Here is a 16,852-nt window from a genome sequence, read left to right on the forward strand (position 1 = left end):
ATAACCAATAAATTTCTTTACAAAAATAATAACACTTTTTTATTTTATTAATTTATTCTTATTACATCTCAATGGTTATCCCCTCTCTTGTATCCTCCCATTCCTCCCTCCCTCCCATTTTCCCCTTACTCCCCTCCCCTATGACTGTTCCTGAGGGGGATCACCTCCCCCTGTATATGATCATAGAGTATCAAGTCTCTTCTTGGTAGCCTGCTATCCTTCCTCTGAGTGCCACCAGGTCTCTCCCCATTCAGGGGATGTGGTCAAAATGAGGCACCAGAGTACATGTGAAAGTCATACCCCACTCTCCACTCAACTGTGGAGAATGAGTGAGTTAACCCAGAAGCAGAAAGACTCAAATGGTATATTCTCAACTTATATCTGCATACTAGCCCAAGGGGCATGTCACATGAAAGCCTTCACTTACCAGGAAACTGGGACAGAGGGGAGGACATCCTATTGGGACTCTAGATGAGAGAAGCATGGGAGAATAGCAAAGTAGAAGGATCCAGAGGGTCCTAGAAACCTACCAGAAGAACATTATGATAGGCAAATTTGGGCCCAGGGGTCCCGCATAAACTTCAAGAGAAGTTTAACAAGAGAAGAAGACAAGCGTGTTCCTGATACTTCAAAAATGTGTCCGGAAATTTTGAGAAACAACAAAATAATAAATAATGTAATGATTGAAATTAAAGTTCTTTATGAGATGTATTGTATGAAAGAATAATCTATTTTCAATAAAAATGAAGTAAAAGTACTGAAATATAAGGAATGAACTATAGGGATATTTATAAACTTTTATCTGGAACATTATTGTTAAAATATGACAAATTATCCAAAGATCATGAAGTTATCTCTTAACAGTAGTTAAACCTAGCAATTTAAAATTTCCTAGCCATAGAACAAGAATTAAGTGCTTAGACTTCTCTACTATCACATTGCCACCCACTTACCTGTAGCATTATACTACCCAGGAAGAGAAGTAATAACAATGATTATAACAAAATAGTGTACGCAAAGACATACAATTAGATAACAAATAGTTTCCCAAAGCTGAGACTTTTTCAAATTAAATAACAGAAACATAAATATCTCTAGAATTGTGTAATAACTCTCTTCCAAAGTAGTCAATATGGTAAGAAAGGAAAAGCTGGTGTGCACAGCATGATCACATTTTGTTAGGGCTAGGTGTACACCTCAGAGATAGATAATCTGGGTAACATGTGAAGTACCTGAGTTAGGTACCTAACAACCACAAAAACATCTGCTGAAGAACAAGGACTCAAGAACAAGTAGGCAGATTACATATATACTGACACTAGACTGAAGGAACAAAAATAGGCCTAAGGCTCATATAGTTTGGCCTAGTTAGTTGAAAAATACATTCTACAAATTTAATTAAGATACTTACACAATGAACAGCATGAAATTTGTCTCACTACACTATATATAGAAATGATGGGATAGTAAGAGCACCCCTTTGAATGCATACATAGCTGAACTTAAGAAAAATGTAAAGGAAAGAGTTCCATGTTGGTAAGTAGATGTTATATAATTCCCACTTTGACCCTCCTGAGCAGAATTAAAATACTGAATAGACTTTTTGTTACAAAACTACACAGAAGCACCAATAAAAAAATGTTAAGATGCTTGAGAACTAACAGGAAATTTGAAGGGAGAGGGAAAATTCAGAGTGGTAAAAAGAGCAAAGAAACTGCTTAACCCCTGAGAATATTCAACAACTTAGGGAATATGTACTTTTGAATCTCAGTTCTCAAGAGTACACAATTAAGGACAGAGTGCACCAGAAGTATACTACTCTGCATAATCCTATTGTATTTCACTTGAATCATTCAGAAAACACCAAGTAGATTTTTATTTTGATAGTGTAACACATTTGTCCCCACTCACTCAAAGGCAGACGAAAATTCTCCAGATAAAATAAACTTTGATGTACTTTTCAAAATAGTCTCAGTTAATTGTTCAAGGACAATAAATGAAAGAAAGATAATTAACTATACTAGGAACCCAGACATCAAGAGTAAAAAATATCTACACATACCATAAGAAAACAGACAATTATAAAAGAAAAATAGAAAGTCATTAAGAGAAGTCTATACAATAGATACCATCTTTAAAAAGTGGCAAGCAAATTATAACTGATATCAGTAACACAACCAAGAAATCACTGTGGCTTCTTCCATACACTGATGCATTATGGATAGCAACACAGAAGGTCAAAAGATAATGAAATAATAAATTCATCGTAGTGGACAAAATTTAAACTGGTCCAATCTAGAATTATATCAACAGTGAAGATCCCTTTGGAAGAGTGGGTAAAATGAACAGGTTGCTCAGCAGGTAAATATGCTTGTCACCGTGACTGATAATCTGAGCAGAAGCTGCATGGTGAAAGGAAACAAACCCAGAGGTAAACTTTCAAAATCCAGTTCCCAATTTCCATTTTAAAATCTAGACAACTACATAGGATTTTGTATTTTACAATGAAATACAGACTTTTTTCATATCAAGATACAAACTAGGAGTGATTACTGTAATTGTTACTATTGAATATTCAACATTATTTCTATTAAACATTTCTCACAGTAAAACAAGGGTGAAATAAGAAACATAAAGTTTCTCAAGGCACAATTAGATCTTTATGAATCCACACATAAACTAGACATTTAAGCAGTCTCATATCCCCAGCTCCATGCCAGTGAGCTGATCTCTATCCCAGCAAGCCAGGCTTCTTATCCATTATCAATGGACTGTCTACCTGATCATCAATCTCATTAGGTAGCATAGGTTCATAATTAAGCATTTTCTGTTCTCTTGGTTCCTCTGTCTCTTTTCTCTCAAGCATTTGTAATATCATAACTAATTTTTCTTATAGTACAGCTATTTTTCAACCGTTTTTGAGGGGAAAAATATAAAGACTGTAATTGATAGTGGAGAGCTGTTTACTCCATTGGTCACAATTGCAATGAGTACTGCAATGGCTTTTTCAAGTAACATTTCTATCCTCTGAACTCCTACCCTTGTTCTCAAGGGATTTGAAATGGAGTTTCCTATTGTTAATACAGGAAAAGCCTGTCTATATAATAAAAATTGTCTTTTGGAGTGGCTTACTGTGATTCACTGTCTGAGAGGCGCCTGTGTCATCCCTTGCTCTGGGCTCGAGGCTCCCACTGCTCCAAGATCTCCCACGTCTTTCTGGGCATCCAGCAGAACTCAAAAAACTGCATCTTCCTCTGCAGATGATCCCAGGTGCACTTCTCTGTGGCTATCTGTCAGATGTCCTCTGCTTCTGCAATATTTGTGGGCTTTCTTGTTTTTCAATCACTTTGGGTTTTCCTACCACCTACATTGAATGCAGTACGTAAAAGTAACTTTTACTCTCCTTGCTCAGCTGTTGTCTGGGAGGCTTACTGTCTCCTGCTGCTAACCTAGGCCTAGTCCTAGAAGCCTCTAGCCTCCATACAATCTAACCTAGGCCTAGAATACTTTCAGCCTCTGAGAGTTACTGCTTTCTTGTTCTTACTGTGTCTGGGCTGGCTGGTTAAACTTAACTGTTTTGGGTCAAACTCTTCTTCCAGCTGGGTTATTTAATCTGGCTTCTCTCTGCCCAGAATTGCTCTGCTTGGCCTCAAGCTAACTCAGCAATCTGCTCTAATCTTCTGGCTTCTCATTTTCTGGCTTGTTCCATCTTGTCTTCACCTGAATTCTCTCTCTTTGCTACCAATCTTTCTATTACTGTCCTGGTAAAACTGCCTCCTCTTTCAGTAAAACTACCTCTTAAGAACCTTCCCTGGCCTGGGGTGGTGGCGCACACCTTTAATCCCAGCACATGGGAAGCAGGGGCAGGCAAATCCCTGTGAGTTCGAGGCCAGCCTGGTCTAGAAAGTGAGGCAGGATAGCTAAGGCTACACAGAGAAACCCGTCTCGAAAACAAAACAAAACAAAACAAAAGTTTCTCATGAGAGTTGGGCGTATCCTATTCTGTCAAACCTACTCTGATTCGTCACCTTTTCTGCCACTCAATTAGACATTACTTTCAAACATGGGTGCTTCCTTCTACAAACTTACTTTACCTTCATTTGTGATTAAAACCATGTAACAGCATACCTGGACCTAAACTTTGTTTTACCTGATGTTTGCTTTATGCCAGGCTGGCCTTGAACTCAGATCTGTTTGCCTGTTTCCTGGATTGAAGGCATATTTGTATTGCAGCCAGATCACACAGACTTAGCAGATCTTTGGATGTGATCTCCTGTCAGCAGGATCACATAGACCTAGAAGGTCTTTGGATGTGATCTCTTGCCAGAACAGCCATGTTCTGAATTAACATTCTTCTGCAACATAGAAATAAATTAAGGCACACATGAACACATACACACAAACATACATATCACAAATATGCAGCATGCTTAAGAATTTTGAGACAATGTTATTTGAATGATATTTAAGAATATCAACTTCCTGAATTGATGCATAGATGCAATGTGTTTAAATTTTTTTTTTCTTTTAGGAGTTTAACAAGCTGATTCTGTTGCTTTTGCTTAAAGTAATAATGGCCAGAAACAGCCATAGTGTTCATGAAGAAGAAAATGGGAGGAACTGCTAAGAAAGTAGTTAATGATCATGAATGCACATAGAACAAAAACAACTGAGAGAACTGTATGAATAATTTGCATTTCATCTATAGATAATTGATTTTATGGATCAGTGAGGAATTACTGACTCTTGAATATTGTTGAGAAATGGGTTATCAGTGCACTGGGGAAAGCCAAACAGCCTCATATCATGCTAAGAAGCAAAAATAAACTGATTGTGAAAGAGGACAGTATAAGTCTTTTTAAAACAATATGAATTTTCTTCTAAATAGAAGAGCTTCTTTTAAAAATTTTAAAGTGTTTATGCACATGCATGCATGTGTGTGTGTGTGTGTGTGTGTGTGTGTGTTACAGAACATATGTGGATGTTGGAGGATAACTTTGTGGAATAAGTTCACTATATACACATGTTTGTGACTTCTGGGGATTGAACTCAGTCAGCTAGGTAGTTTATAAGGATCGAACTCAAGTCACCGTGTTTACAAGGCAAGCACCTTTACCTACTGAGCCATCTTGTCAATTCAATCCAGAAGCTTCTTAAACATATAAAACTTGTGGGATGAAGTAAAAGGGGTTCTTTCAGAAAAATTTATACTGATAAAAAATTTTTGTTAAAACAAATAGGAAAATAATCATTCAATAAACAACATAACTTTGTATTTTGGGGAAGAAAAAATAACTTTCCATCTTTGAAAGTATGAATAATATTGACAAAACTTTAACTTGATTGACAACATGAGAAGTGGTGCATAGGAAGGCTGGAGATGAAAAAAAGAGAAGAAAGGAGAAAAGAGATATGTAGGTGTTACGTTATTTTAAAACACAAATGTAACAATATTAATAGTTATTTTTAAGGCAGAAAAAGAGTACAAAAGAGTATTTTAAACATTTTTATACCAAAAAATATAGTAATCTTGATGAAATGAATAAACAATCTACTAAACTGACTCAGAAGGAGAAAAATTTAAATACATCTACAAATTAATAAGGAGATTTAACTAATAATAAATTAAAACAAAACAAAACAGAGGCTGGAAAGATAGCTCAGCAATTAACTGTATATACTGCACATTCAGTTGTGTACATACCCCCCAACAGGCACACACATAGTTGGGGAGGAAGGGATGAAGGAAAAGAAAGAAAGAGGGGGAAGGAGGAAGGAAGAGAAAGACTGAAACAGGAGAGAATAAAAGTAATTATTAAGCGAAGAGACAACCCTCCAAAGACAGCCCAGGACAAGGTGGACTCACAGGTGAAATGTGCCTGATATTTAAAGAAGTATTGACATATTATTTTCAAACTTCTCTAAAAATTATAACAATGGTACAAAGAAATCCAGATGAAAAGTATAAGAAAACTGCAGAACAGTATTTTATATGAAAATGAATTCAGTAAATTAACAAACATATTAGCCATATTAAAGTAAAAAGAAATGTGTATTGAAAAAAGTTCTCTAGAAGATATATATAATAGGATATAAAAGGTGATTTGTTAGATTGGCTTCTACATGGTGAAGAAGGAAAAAATTCAGTAATTTCTCAGTTTGTAAGAATTGCTGTGGAAATTTTGGGTTATATGTAAACATGTTTTTGTTTTAATCCCAGGTATGGGATATGAGGGCTGCTCCAGTTTGTCCACAGCTGACAGTTGCCTCGTGAGAGGGCATGTGATGCTTGTCAGCTGCAATCTACATTCATGCAAGGATGTGGTCTTTGTCAGTGAGCATAAAAGCCGGCTCCAAAGAGAGACTGGGGCCTCCTAGATGGAAGAGGGCTGCTGGTGCTCCCCTTCCCTGCTGCTCCTGGTTGCTGTTGATGCAGTTGGATGAGAAGATGTTGAAGATACCCTGAAATAAGGCCTGAACTTACCCCAAGGAACCAGAGGACCTTGAACAGCAGGAAGTAGCCAAGGAAAGCTACATTTCCTCTCACCACTAAACTTTCTCTCCTACCTGATGTTGGGGTATTAGAAGAGATTGGGTGGAGTATGGAGAAAAATATCTAAAGAGCCCAAACTAAAAATGGTTGTTTAAAATATGACAATAAAAATGAATGTTTCAGTATGGAGTATTGAAGGCCTGAAAACTTCCTCAAGAGTCAGCTGTAGTAAGTTCACAATGAAAGGTCAGAAAGGCTGAAATAGTTTATCAGCCAATGGTGCAGCAACAGTGCTAGAAGTGCTCGCATAGGAAGAAGCAAAGGCAAGCAAATATGCACTGCTTTTGCCTTACATTTCTGTATATCTGGGTCTCCTGTTGAAAAGTGATGCCTATTTTGAAGACATCCCTTCCCCCACTTTATTAATCCTCTCTAGAAACACCCACAGACACACAAATCTTGCTGTGATTCTAAATATCAAGGTGACAATCAGAATCAGCCTTAACAGTGTAGATATCAAGAATGTTAATGAGTATAATATACTCTGTTGCTTAAAAAAGGGAAAATTATGATCCTTTCCCTTACAGCTGGAATTATAGATTTTTGTCAGTGGGTACATCTTTCCAGTTACTGTAGAACACAAGTCAGTAGCTTAATAAATTATTGATGAGTAATCTACTCCAGCAACCGGCCTAGGACTTTCTAACACTAGAAACACTAGTAAGGAAGAAGGGAACATCTAGTTCAGTTGCAGTTTGATTTATCTTTCAGGCAACCAAGGTCTTCAGCAATAGAATCTTATTATATAGTTCTGGTGGGCAACTAAGAGCAACAGCAGTATCTTGTGTTGTGTTTGGAACCTCTGGGGTTTCCCTGGCCAAGAGTTCATAGGGATATGTGCTATGTCAGTCACTGGGAGTTTTGTTTGATGATTTTGTCATCTTGGATCAGCATTACCCATTCATGTAGAATAACAGTATTCAAACTGTCCTGTACAAATTTATTTTAAGATTAATTTGTGTGGATTTTCTTGATGGCTAGGGATGGTGAATACTCTATCCCTCTTTTCAATGAGGTTTGTTTGTTTTCTTGGTGTTTCAATTTTTAATAAGTTTGTGAATTCTAGACACCAGTCCTCTGTTATATATATAACTGACAAAGTTTACTTTTATAATTCATTTATTTTGTGGTTATAATGCAATTATACAAATTTATTCTTCTCTTTCTACTTCCTAAACACTTCAATATACCCCTTCTTGCTCTCTTTCAAATAATGACCCTTTCTTCATTAATTTTTGTTACATGTAGTCATAAATATCACATCAAAGAGACTGAGCTGTTTGGCAAAGATTTCCATTCAGTAGGCTGCCTCTTCAGTTGGTAGGACAGAAGTTTTTATTGTTGTTTTTCTTTTAAGGAGGAAAGAGTTTGTTCAGTTTACAATTTCAGGTGTTCTAGTTTGCTTAATTTTATGGTGTCCCACTTGATTATTGGTTCTGTTTCCTGGGCAAGTGGAATCCTTTTCAGAAAGTCCTTACTTGATACTACATCATGAAGTGTACTCTATATTCTTTATTTTGGAAATTTCAGAGTTTCATGTCTAACACTTGATCCATTGTAAATGTATTTGTATATAGGTGAAAAATAAAGATCAAATTTTGTCCTTTTATGCATAAACCCTGAAGTTTCCCAACACAAGTTGTTAAATATGCTATCTTTTCCCCCCAGTGTGTATTTCTGGCATCTTTGTCAGACATTGGATGTGTGAAAGTGGGTAGACTTTTATTTGGGTACTTGATTCTATTCTACTCACCATGTATCCATTATAAGCCAGTAAAATGCTGTTTATACTACTGTGGTTCTGTAGTATAACTTAAAATTAGAAGTATTAATAACTCTAGCAGTGTTTTTATTGTTCAGGATTGTATTGGTTATCTGGCTCTTTTGTGCTTCATATGAATTTTTAAATTCTTGGAATTTAGATCATAGATTTTATTTCTCTTTGTTTCTCACCAATCTTGATTTTAAGACCCTATTACTGAAAATAACACATACTTTGGTCACAGGATATAGAGAAATCAAATCAATTTGGAACAAACCAGGAAGCGTTCATAAGGTTGGATTTTTTTTTTTTTTTTTTTTGGTTTTTCGAGACAGGGTTTCTCTGTGCAGCCTTGGCCATCCTGGACTCACTTTGTAGACCAGGCTGGCCTCGAACTCACAGTGATCCACCTGCCTCTGCCTTCCGAGTGCTGGGATTAAAGGTGTGCGCCACAACGCCCGGCTGGTTGGAAGGTTCTACTAGGGTTGCAGGGGAAAAAAAAACAACAGCAGTCTTATCCAGCTGAGAACCCTGTGAATGCAAATGACATACATAGCAAGATAACTGCATGGGTGTAATGATGACACAAATGTTATGAGAGTAATCAACCACTTTCAGCTTGGATTTAAGGCAAGCTCCACAGGGGGAAGACTTATGTCTGCTTCTAAAACCTGGCCAAGAACCCATGGTCGAAGGGTTCATAGGTTCCAGGTGTGAATCTATTACTCTTATCCTGCTAAATGTACATGGTATTAAACTAGGCTTTAATTCATATCTATCTACTTAGAGATTACTCTAACTCTCAGACCTCATCAGAAAAGTTTCTTTGTACAGTAGACTGTAATTAATACACAAACTCATAAGTCATTATAGTGCAGAAAATTAGTGTCAGTGGATTATTCAGTCACAAAGTGAATATCGTTATCACTCTCAAGGCTCAAGGACCAGTAACGGAAATTAAGGTTAGGTTGGAGTAAAATGGTGTCTTCTGGACATTATAGACTACCTAATCTCATGAACTCATAGCAGCTGTGCTTACCTGTATAAGAAATTCATAAGTTAAAACCAGGCAATGTTCTAGTATGGAAAGGAGGAGAGGCTCATAGGCCCCCGTCCCAGCTCAGGAGTTACTGACAGTTGATGGCTTCTGGTGGAAGGAGAATCAATCCATTTTCTTTAAGGTCAGCCATACTCTAGTGAAAGGCTTCACATGTATAAACATGTGGTAATCATGAAAAGACTCGCCATGTTAATTAAAAGAAAGGAGAAAGACATAATGTTGAAGGTGGATATATAAGTAGTTAGGAAGAGGAGTGGAAGTCAATATTATCAAAATAAATTCTATAAAATTCCTAAATAATTAATAAAAATATTTAGAAAACTTGTTAAGTCAGAAAGCAAAACAAAAAAATACGCTTATGCTGATAGGCCCTTCCATTATTGAGAATAGAATGTGATGTCCTATCACTATACCAGAAGTAGGGACAGAAAATTATCAGTACATAATTTAGGAATAAGGCTGCTGTAATCAAATTTGTAAAATAATTTTGTGGAAATGGCAAATTTTTGTAAGGTATATGCTTTCATTTTTAAGAGGAGTAAGTTCTGAGGTTCTAATGTACATGATGGTTAACCATAGTTAATATTATTATCTTGTTCACTTGAAATTGTATGAGAGTAGATTTTTTTGTTTAAACCCCCACACATGTACACAAATGGTTACCATTGGTCATGTTCTGGTGTCAATTTAATTATCATAATGAGTACACAAGTGATATGTATGCCAAATCATCATATAAATCATTGGAAAGCATATAATATATACTAACTTAAAAAGCAACAACTTTGGAGTTGGAATTGTGATTTTAAGAGACTTGTTACTCTTTCAGAAGACAAGAGTTTAAGTCTCAGTGCCCATAAAAGGAACCTGACCATTGTAATCCTACCTTTGGGGAATCCAGCACAATCTTTTGGCCTCCATGGACATCCATATCCATGTGTGTACACATGTATATACACACATGCATGCACACACAAATAATTTTTTAAATTCAAAGTTAAATCATTCAAATTCTGTACAGTTATGTAAATAGAACAGATCTAAGACTAATGTTTGAGTGATTGCTAAGAACAAGGCCAACTGAGTCAATATTCAGCTGTCTTGAGATCTCTTCTGGCAAAGAAATTAGTATAAAACTTTTTAATTTAGCCTCAGGGAGATTCTTAAAGCAAGGCCAAAAAGCAGCCGCATTCTCTGCCAGGATATCAAAAGAATTGTCTCTAGCATAGTGGCTAGTAGTGTTCCCCTCTGGAACCTCTTTATCCAGGCCTCCATAGCCCATATGGATCTCACTACTACTGCCTTTAAACTCCTACTAGGATGGTCTATCCAGCCTCATTTACAGTGTTCAACCATTTATCTAGTCCAAAATCCCAATGCCGTCTTCCATATTCTTTAAAACAAACAAACCAAAAATCAGCGTTGTCAGGCCTGTGACAGCAATAGCCTTCCCCTTGGTACCAACTTCTGTCATAGCTACTTTTCTATTGTAAGACATCATGATTAAGGCACTAGTAAAAGAAAAATAAAACTCTGGGTCTTAGTTTCAGGTTGTTAGAGTCTATGAACTATGGTGGAGAGCATGGTAACAATCAGGAAGGCATAGCACAAGAGAAATTGTTGTGTTCTTATATTTTGATCCACACACACAAGGCAGTCTACCAAAATTTAAACAATTCTTAGTTGTTGAAGCTGTTAATTGTATTAAATTTTAGGATATTTTAATTCTGCAATAAATATCTTTGTGTTTCCTGCTGACACAGTTGCCAATTTAAAACAAATTATATGATAATATCAAAGGTTATACACATTTTAAGTCTTTGAATACATATTAGTAAATTTCTATTCATAAAGATTTTACTAGTTTACAGTAGCACAAAAAGGGGCTTTTTTATCTCACCTTTTCTGACCCCATATATTTTTATTATTGTAAATTGCTGAAACTTCAAGGAAAAATGGTATATTTTTTTTAAACTTGCATTTCTGAGGTTACTAGAATTAGTTCTTTTCTTCATTTGTGAATTTCTTATTCATGACCTGAGTTCACTCAAAAAAATAAGGTACTTTTATCTAAATTGCCTAGTAAGAAGGATTACAAAATCATAAGTTAATTGTTTTTATAATTATCATCTCTGCTTTAAAAAAGAAATGTTGAGTGGTTCACCCCAGCCTGACCAGATAGCCCAGAAGGGTCACCAACTCAATATGTAATCTTAATGCCTCCAACTTCCAGTGCTAGGATTACAGTTGTACGCCACCAAATTCAGCTAAAAAAAGAAGTTGTTATCTAGAATACATGTTACATGTATTTTTCCAGTCTTCTGCATTTTTGGTGATATGATCATATGTACTGTTTCCCACATTTTTTTGTTTAAACACTTAGAAATATCTTTGTTCTTACCTATATACCTATAAGGGGTAAAGACCTAGCTATCCCACATTTGAGCATATACCAAAAGCACGCTTCATCCTACTACAAGGACGCTTGCCTAACTATGTTCATAGCAGACATATTTGTAAAAGCCAGAAACTGGAAAAAAACTAGAAGTACCTCAACCAAAGAGTGGTTAAAGAAAATGTGATACATTTACACAATGGAGTATCACTCAGCTGTTAAAAAAATATGAAATTTGCAGGCAAATGGATAGAACAAGAAAAAAATCATCCCAAGTGAGGTAACCCACAGCCAGAAAGACAAACATGATATTACTCACTTAGAAGTGTATTTGAACTGTAAAGGATAATCATGTTGCAGTCCACTGACCCACAGAGGCTAAGTAACAGGCAAAGCTTAAGGTGGTAACACATGAATCTCCATGTGATTGGGAAATAGAATTGTTAGAGCAGGTGAACTGGGGGCAGATTGGGACATGAACAGGAGGGATCAGGTGGGAGGGGGGAAGATGGAGAGAACACTAGGAGATACAACTGGAATTTGGGGGCATTTCTGAAGTGCAATGGATACTCTGAGGAATCCATGAGGCTGACTCTAATAAGACTCCTCATAAGGGGATAAACGAAGACTGAATTGGCCATCTTGTATAACCAAGCAATATTAGGACATCAAACCAGCCTCAAAACTTTTGAAATAAAATTTGTCCTGCCTACAAGATATGCTGTTGTAAAGGTGGTGCAAAAATTGGGGGAGTGGCCAACCAATGACTGGTCCAGCTTGAGACTCATGCCGTGAGAGAGAACACATGCCTTACACTGCCAGAGACCCAGAGGCTGAGCAGCCAGAGACCTAGGATAGTACCAAACATTACCAGGCAAAAAATGTCAATGAAATGATGCTTGATGATATTCTGCTATACTCACAGACAGGAGCTTAACATAATTATCACCAGAGGGGCTTCATCAAGCAACTGTTGGAAATACATGCAGAGACCCAGAGTCAAACATTAGGAGAAGCTCTGAAAATCTTGAAGAAGAATGGGAGGAAGGGTTGTAGGAGCCAGAAAGATCAAGGACACCACAAGACAATTCACAGAATCAACTACCTGGACCCATAGGGGATCACAGAGACTAAACTGACTATCAGAGAGCCTCCTTGGACTTGACCTAGACCCTTTACATATACATTATGGTTGTATAGCTTAGTTTTCTTGTGGGACTCCTAACAATGGGAACTGTCTTTGACTCTGTTGCCTCCTTTTGGGTTCTTTTTTCCTCCTATTGGGCTGCTTTGTACAGCGATAGTATGATGAAACGTAGCTAGTCTTATTGTAACTTGTTATGCCATATTTGGTTGATATCCCCAAGAACTCTGCCCTTTTCTGAGGGGAAATGGAGGAGGAATGGACACGGGGTGGTGGGGGAGGACTGGGAGCAGAAAAACTGCTGTCAGGGTATAATATATGAGAGAAAAAAATATTTTTTTCAACTCCACCTTTATTGAACACTGAAGTTTTTACTACATATATAATCAACAGTATTGGTAAGATTACATTTTTGCAGATGCACTCATTCAAGTGTCCTTTGGTGTTGAGTTGGTTGTACTATTCAACTCTGTGTTATGTAACTCAATGATACCTGAAACTACTTTTAGCTATTTTGTCATGAGTCTTGATATATAATGCAGAGTTCAAAATAGACTAGATTTTCAAACACACTATTTTCCTTTTAGGGAACAACACTTTTTTTGACTAAGATATCTAGAATTGAAGTCTGAGTGTCATGTAGTTGTGATGATTTTCCTGGGATGACTCATAATATGTCTGCGCTCATCATGAAACTTATTGCCGTGGTCACTGCAGAGCAAAGGTCTACAAAAGAAAATTCAATTTCCAATTCCTTCCTGCTCTCATAGCAGGGTGACACCTTTTCTTATGTTCTCACTTACACTAGAAGACTACCAGGCCAGACTTAACTTCTTATATAAAAAACAGTCAAGTTTTTCTCAGTTACTAACATCTTTCTTTTTAAAAAATTAATTAATTAATGCAGTCACTTTAAATCTGGATTGTAGCCCCCTCCATCCTTTTCTTCTGGTCCCACCCTCCCTCCCTCTTCCCCCTATCCTCCTCCACCTCTACTCAGAAAAGGTGAGGCCCCTCCCTCCCATCCCACATCAGGCAAAGCTGCCAGGGGGGAGTGATCTTTCTCATGCCCTTCACCATTCCCTTGGAAGTCAAGGAAACATATCATTATATCATTACATGTACCACTAGCAGCAGAATTCTGTAGCAATTTTATCTAATGTATGCTCTCTCCAGGGGTTTATATTTCAGTCCTGTAGACATCTGGAAATTTAACTAAGAAGATTGACTAAGTATTTAGAAATAAATTAAAGTTAAAAAAAATAAACTTACCCACCTTTTGGTGTTAAGCATTTAATTTTATGGTTCATATGAAATCAACTAAAAGGCAGTGTAATTAATCATAGTCTAGAAAAGTTGCATACCAACTTTTTGTTTTACAAATTGTGCTTTTAAACTTTCAATCTAATATCAGCTTCATTATTTCAATGTAACTTACTTTAAAGCCATTGAGATTTATTTCTTTCAAGTAAGATGTTGTCCTCCTGTGGTTCAGACATTAATGATTATTTGCTAAATATATTAACTTGTTTCTTATGATGTATAAATATATTCTTATTATTTCTTCTAAGGGAAACAAAGCTCCACTGAGGAAATCTAAAAAGAGACTGTTCTCATAGATTTACAATATTTCTTAGTTTTAAATGGTTGATGTTTTGACGAAAAATGAGAAACAGTGCATGTTATAGACATGATATATATATTTTGGCAACATACAGATGATGAAATTACTAAATAAAATAATTTATAAATATTTTATACTTTCCTTCAATCTTAAGAAGTATTCCATAAGAATTTACTTTGAGGGTCTGATGAAATAACTGGTTTAGCAGTTAAAAGCACTTGCTTTTGCAGAGGACTGAGATTCAATTCCCAGCATGTGGTATTTCACAACCATCTGTCTCTCTAGTACCAGAGTAACTTATGTCTCCTGACCCCCATGGGTCCTAAGCACCCATGTGATGCACATACATACATGTAGGTAAAAAAGACAAATAAAATGAAAAAATTTAATAAAAACAATGTTTTTTAGGGCTAAATTGGTAAAGGTACTTGCCATCAAGCCTGACAACCTGAGTTAAATGTCCAGTATCCACACTGGTTGAAGGAGATAACCAAGTCCCCTTAAGTTGTCCTCTTTTATCCACATGTGTCACACTACACACCCCAACAAACAAATAACTGTAATAAAAAGGAATGTGTCTATTGGGGGGAAATTTTGTTCTTCTTTTACCCCACAGCCCCACTTTCTTCCTCTGTGTTTTTTGGCACTTCAATTAACATGTCAAAATGGAATTCACGTTTTTCATATTTATCTCTTTTGTATCCACAAGTTTCTATCAATGAAATAGCCATTTTACAGAAACCTAGAATCACTAAATATTATTTATTCAGTTTCCCATATTGAAAACGTTGGCATTTCTTATCTTGCTTTTTCAATATTCCTTATATGTGTGTATTTCTCTAAACATATTAATGCTACTATTTTCTAGCAAGTAACTTCATGTGAAATATTACAATGCTTACAATGTTCTGTGACACTCATTTCTTTCTACCATAATAGAGTGACACAGTGTCTGAAGAAAAAAATCAGTCTGAAAATGTGACTCCACTTATATTTCTCTGAAATTCAAGTTTCCTTGCTGTCTATGACATAAAGTCTACACTTTTTATTGTTCAATACTTAAGAGTTTTGAAAGACAGACAATGCATTCTTTGTCCGTTTTTCTATTTCTACTCTCCACTTTGAACTCCCACACATCTTACTCTCAAGCTATATCACACAGCACATCAAAATTAAATAACTTTTCACTCCAGAAGTGTTCTTATATTTGTTCCTGTCCTATTATGCTCTCATAACATTTTGTACTTTGATAATATGTTTGGCAGTTTAATATGTTCCTTTTGGTCATCAATACAGTGAACAGTGTCAAGTTTATTTTCTGGCAATTTCAAGTTGAGACTTTTGCTATTTGAGACAGCTGTGAGGAACACAGTAAAGATAAAATATTTTAGGGCTTTTATAAACTATTATTTTTATTCTAAGTTACAGCTTAGATGAACATTTATCTAAAGTAAAATATTTAAATTACAGAGATACATCAAAACACAAATATTCAGTATATTTAATATTAAAGCCATAGGTTTTCTGTTAGAAAGTCATATAAAGTGTGCACTCCCAAATGAAGCAAGTTGTCCGCTTTGTGACAGTTTGCATATATGCAAATGTATGGACTATCTGATCATATGAGTATATGATAATATGCTCCAGTATTCTTCACATAGAAAAGTCTTATATAACCTCCCCTTTGAATTACTAAGGATGAATTTTAGTTCTAAAAATAAATAGTAATTATTGTCCCAAACTATGTCACACAAAATTTCTCACAGCCATATATCCATATTTTAGTTCAAGAAATACCGGCTCAGAAAAGAAATGTACACATAAAATATAGGTTTAATCCACGTTGGAATGATGGGCTGGATTACTTTTTGGATTGCCCAGTCATCCATTCCCTTCCATTAAACAAGTTAATATAAAATGAAGGATTTGGAGCTCTTACCTGTAGCATCCTGTTATTGCTATATAAAGTAACTGTCCATTTACAATTTAAAGCTTCAGACAGAATTCATATCCCATTTCTCAAAAATAATGATTATTTCCCAAACAGTATCTTTTACTCCATTGTTTCTTGAACCTTTAAGAATGTATTTTTGTTAACTCTGTTTGGCTAATGTACATTTTGAGAGTTTTAGTTTGTTCTTTTTCATTCATGGCTAAGAGTGGCTATCAATATATAATATGGGAAAATCATGGACACTCATAGGCTCACAGGATTTTGTCATAGATAGCACATTACTAGTTTTTCCCAAATGTTGAAGCAGTGATAGTCTAAGCTTACCTAAACCTTGTACACATGAATGCATATATAACCATA

Source organism: Acomys russatus, chromosome X (assembly GCF_903995435.1).
Source record: "Acomys russatus chromosome X, mAcoRus1.1, whole genome shotgun sequence".
Lineage (NCBI taxonomy): Eukaryota > Metazoa > Chordata > Mammalia > Rodentia > Muridae > Acomys > Acomys russatus.